General features: G+C 36.1%; 1 pseudogene; it reads right to left on the reverse strand.

Moving 5' to 3' along the window:
- Window positions 1-298: 298 nt before the first annotated feature.
- LOC133099921 (cytochrome b-like) lies at window positions 299-5,009 on the reverse strand (annotated as a pseudogene).
- Window positions 5,010-5,763: the final 754 nt, after the last annotated feature.

Consider the following 5,763-nt stretch of genomic DNA (forward strand, 5'->3'; position numbering starts at 1 on the left):
TCTATATGTACTATGTAATACTAATAATAGGATGTACCTGCTTATAAGCATGGGGTAAGTAATGTAATGTACGATTATACATATAATGTAATGTACGTATAAGATGTATGTACTTATTAATGTGGTAATACAGGTATGTACTATGTACATAATAGTTTATGATAAAATGGGCTGTTTTGATACTGATATGGTACCTAACAATTCTGTAAATGTCTTATAATATAATTTCAGGGAATAGTTTAAGTAGAATTTCAGGTTTGGGTGCTGGCGGCGAAGCTCGGGGCTTCTTCCTTGAGTCTTAGGGAGGTGTGTTGTTCTCCTTTTCTAGTTTACAAACCAGGGTAATATGATATATTACAAAGACTCTTCTTTTCAGGAGATTGTTTTCAATGATGCTATTTACTGGTATTAGTACTAGAATTAAAAGAAAGTATAAAATAGATGCGAGTTGTCCAATAATGATGAAGTGGTGTTCTACAGGTTGTCCACCAATCCATGTTAGTGTTAGTAGGTCTGCCACTAGCACTCAGAATAAGAATTGGCTAAGGGGTCGGAATGTTACACTTCGTTGTTTGGATGTGTGGAGTATTGGGATAAATGCTAGAATTAGGATTGAGAGTAATAGGACTAAAACTCCTCCTAGTTTTTTGGGAATTGATCGTAGAATTGCATATGTGAATAGAAAATATCACTCTGGTTTAATATGCAGTGGTGTGTTGAGTGGGTTGCTGGGCTGTAGTTGTCAGGGTCTCCTAGCAAGTCGGGTGAAAATAGGACTAGTATTAGTGAAGCTAGGATTAGTAGTAGAGTGCCTAGGATGTCTTTAATTGTGTAATAAGGGTGGAATGGAATTTTGTCTATGTCAGATGGGATTCCTGTGGGGTTGTTGGATCCTGTTTCATGGAGAAATAGTAGGTGGACAGCTGTTAGTGCTGTAATGATGAAGGGGAGGATAAAATGAAAAGCGAAGAATCACGTGAATGTTGCTTTATCTACGGAAAAGCCACCTCAGATCCATTTGACAAGAGTGGTACCAATATATGGGATTGCTGAGAGTAGGTTTGTAATGACTCTTGCCCCTCAGAATGACATTTGTCCTCATGGTAGTACATAGCCTATAAATGCAGTGGCTATAACTGTAAGTAGGAGAATAATTTTCTACTTAACAATCCCTGCTTTAAGATGAAACATCAATCTCAAGGACAAAAAAAAAAGAGAGAGGAAAATAGTAGCAAGCATGCTCAAAAGCATATAGTTAGGATATGAAAGCAAGGAATTATTATTAAGAGTAAATGAAGGGCTTCGCTGGTGGCGCAGTGGTTAAGAATCCGCCTGCCAATGCAGGGGACACGGGTTCGAGCCCTGGTCCGGGAAGATCCCACATGCCGCGGAGCAACTAAGCCCGTGCGCCACAACTACTGAGCCTGCACTCTAGAGCCTGTGAGCCACAGCTACTGAGCCCACGTGCCACAACTACTGAAGCCCTCGTGCCTAAAGCCCGTGCTCCACAACAAGAGAAGCCACCACAATGAGAAGCCTGCACACCACAACAAAGAGTAGCCCCCGCTCGCCACAACTAGAGAAAAGCCCGCATACAGCAACGAAGACCCAACACAGCCAAAAATAAAATAAATAAATTTATAAAAAAAAAAAAAAAGGGTAAATGAAATCAAAGTTAACACAGAGCATTTCTGCAAAAATATCTGAGAAAAAGTTGATAATGGAGATTTAAAATTCCCACTTAAAAAATTTGAGGGGACGTGAAATCCATAATTATACTAAATACGGATGGTATCAAAAGAGTTTTCAAAAATTTATCATCAATTAAAATGTCAAAAATATGCTTTAAAATAAAAAATCTATCTTTCCCAATTATAATGAATATGCTATGGATAAAATAACATAGCACATTTAGAAAATTGAAAAGAATGCCCGCATCTCTGGTAAAACTAACATTATGACCTATTAGGCAAAGAAGGCCTAAAATAATTAAATCAATCATTTAAATATCTAATTGACATTGGATAAATAAAGTAGGATTATGTCTATACTTAGGACAATTTAATATTAGTCTTTTCAAAATAAACATTATATATTTATTTTCCTTTTTGAAAAAAGATGTCCACTCATTCATACTTAATTCAACCATTTATTCAACAAATATTTTTCAAAGACCCAATGGGTGTCATGAAATATGAAGAATATTGAAAATTCAGAAGTATGTATGATTATGACAAAACCATACCCCTAAGAAGTTTCAACACTATTAAAGGAGGAAAGAAAAACAGAGGATGATAAAACAAAGCAGAAAAAATGAGAAAAGTGCCTCCACAAGGAGGTTCTACCACAATATTACAGAAACTTAGAAGATGAGTAGCTAATGAAGAAAGCAATTTTGAGGCAGAACACTTTGAAGGATGAGAAGTCAAGGTGGGGATTGGGAGTGGAAGAGTAGAAGTAAGATTTTCCAGGAAAAAGGGATTAGTTAAAAGCATTGGTACACATATTTTGCATTTGTAGCTCATTTTAGAATACTAGATATATTTTTAGTAGCACACGTAAAGTGATTAAAAATCTCATAAAAACATTATATGAGAGAATAATAAAGAGAACACAATCACCATACACTGTAACAGCATTCCAAATTGTCTATAAAGGTATCCACAGTTATTGCATTGTTGAATTGGTGGTCCTTCAAAATTGTATTGCTTTTTGAGTTGAACTGTTTACTGCCCTGACCAAGCTTTCTTATATACTTACAAAGCAATTATTATTGATCCCAGGGAGCAAGTATTTGTCTTTGGTGTGGTTTGACATTACATTTCTTACCTCTGTCTTATGGCAAATCACATTCTGTTCTACCCCACTTTGAATGACCTCTGCTAAATAGTCTCTCTGACAGGCCAGATCATAACTGCAAGTATTTTTAGTTATATAAAAACACATTTTTTAAATGGATCAAAATTTGGCCACATACCTCTGAATTATTTGCTGCTCACTGATGAAGAAACATTGTACTATATTTAATGCATGCTGAGAAGCTCAGCTCATCTGAAACCTATCAGAAACTGAATGGTTGAAGTTCACCTAGAGTATATATGAAGTTGACTGGTAGAAGTTTGGGAATAAAAAGGGATCAGATTGTAAAGTTTCTTGAATGCTCCACTAAGAAAATTAAGTTCTCTCTACTAAGCAATGAGAAATATAATCAAGCAAGGAATCAATCTACCCAAACTGTGCTTTAGGAAGATTAATCTATGAAGCTAAATATACTATGTAAGCCAAGATAAAATGGAGAGATCAAAGACAGGGTGTTCCATTAGAATGTTGTCTTTGAGAGCAAGTACCAATGCTATTAGCTTAAATAGAAGAGATGGCTGAGGGAATAAAATGAAAGGGAATGTCTATAAAAGTTACAACGAACCATATCCAACACTACCTGGGATGTAGAAAATCTACAATACGTGCTCTGTTTGGTAACATTTGCTATGATAATTAAGCAGGAGGTGATATCACTTTTATCATTATCAAACCATCATTTTAATTATGTCTAAAATTTGTCTAGATTATAACCAAGTTTGAGGATATCAGTAAATTATGTCCAAGAATATTTTTCTATTACTCTTCAGAGTGAGTTATTAGCTGCTTTGTGTCTTGGGGGATTGCTAATCTTTAAGACTGCCTATGCATTAGCTATTATGGAATCTAGAAAACTATAAGTTAATAGCATTGTTTCCTCTGCTTAATGTGATTTAATGGTAATCAATGTCACTCACCAACTCATTAAAAAACCTTCTTCACAGCTCATCAAAAACTAAAACCTGGGGAATTTGGAACTTTCCAGTCAATTAAAAGACAACAGTACCCAACGTTTTTTCCAAATACAATTTAAAATGAGCATCTAAAAGCATAGCTAAGTGAAAATATTTATTAGTATTTGGAAACTCTGCTTTGATTTGATATCAATTTTTATAAAGAGGCTTAGTCTTAAAAAAGAAAAATATATAAATTGAAGCCTATTGTTCAAAGAAAGTTTGAACTTTCGGCACTCACAACTTAAACCAACAAGTTTAGAACAGTCATGCAAAGTTAACTCTCTGTCAGGGAGGGGGAAATTTCTCTTTAGTTCTTGCGGCTGGACTAATAAAAAATTAGGCACAAGACAGATTAACAGGAGAAAAAGAAATACATTTCAATTCATGTTCATGGAGGTCCCATAGAAATGGGACCTAAGAAGTGGCCAAAGCAGGCAGCTTTTATACTTTTTAGACAAAGAAACAATAAATTTGTTAGCAACTGATAGGGCAAAGAAACCTAGGTTTTGGGTGCCCAATTAATAAAGAATCTGAACAGCGTTTGGGCTTGAGGAAATAAATTAAAGAAGTACCAGGTTTGTTTATATAGGCTCCTCAGCCCCAAATTCCCTATCTTCCTATCTTTGGTGATAAGGGTATCCTTCTACCTTTAGATGCAGGGAGTGCACCTTTCACATGGGAGATTTATTCCTGTTTTCAGGGAGACAGAAAAGAGGGTCAGAGTGCCCCTCTTGTACTGGCCATTTCTTAAGTCACTTTAATTCAAAATAATAAGTATGCCATTTGGGGGTGGCCTTCCCTGGACCCCAATACTTCTAAACTGCAAAATAAAATCCCCTTCTCATTCTTAAGGGCATTTCCAGTTTGATCTTCTTCAAAGTAGGGAGACAGAACTAAAAGACTATGACTCAAAAGTTGTATAATAACCTATTGTTGGTAAAGCAAGTATAATACAACCCCACCCCAAAATCTGAATTAAATTTCTTGATTAATTCAGTGAAGTTAACTTTTTCATTGTTTTGGCTTTATTCCCTGTTTTGTCTCTGTAGTCTATAATACCATACAACCCACCGTATTTTCTTGGAAATGTGGTCTTAACTAGAGGGAATATTTGTGAGATTTGTGGGAAAATTAAATAAAATTTACCTTTTCCTTCCCATAAGTCTTCATGAAATTTTTCCAGAGGAAAACCATTTTTCAAAGGAGTAAATAGGGACTTCCCTGGTGGTGCAGTGGTTAAGAATCCGCCTGCCAATGGAGGGGACACAGGTTCGATCCCTAGTCTGGGAAGATCCCACATGCTGCGAAGCAACTAAGTCCATGCGCCACAACTACTCAGCCTGCGCTCTAGAGCCCACGAGCCACAACTACTGAAGCCCACGTGCCTAGAGCCTGTGCTCCATAACAAGAGAAGCCACCGCAATGAAGCCCGCGCACTGCAACGAAGACCCAACACAGCCAAAAATAAATAAATAAATAAATAAATTTTTTTAAAGGGGGTAAATAAAGGGATTTGAGAGCTATATAACTCAGCTGCTCTGTGTATACCTGAACACTCCCCACTGCTTCCAAGTGAAGAGGACTGCTGGAGGTGAAGTAGGAAGGGGATTTTTTTTTTTCTTATATTGAAAGAGCATGCAGTTCTACAGCCAGTTGCACTGGAGCAAATCTTCTTGCTTTATTTGTAGGGAAATTTTAATTGCCAGAACACATAGGAAACTTGTCCTGTCTCACCAGAAAAACAAAACACAACAAAAAGGAACAACAAAACAGGATTTCCAAAATAGCATTGATTCAATGTCACAGAAAACTTTCCACTTATAGGCTTTTCTTCTATTTGTAGCCAACAAAATTTTAAAGTGAGATATGGAAGATACTCTTATAGTAATTGTGTTGATATAATTCCATGTTAGAAACTTGTATTGGAACATTAACTTGTAATAATTCC

This window comes from Eubalaena glacialis, chromosome 10 (assembly GCF_028564815.1).
Source record: "Eubalaena glacialis isolate mEubGla1 chromosome 10, mEubGla1.1.hap2.+ XY, whole genome shotgun sequence".
NCBI classification, from domain to species: domain Eukaryota; kingdom Metazoa; phylum Chordata; class Mammalia; order Artiodactyla; family Balaenidae; genus Eubalaena; species Eubalaena glacialis.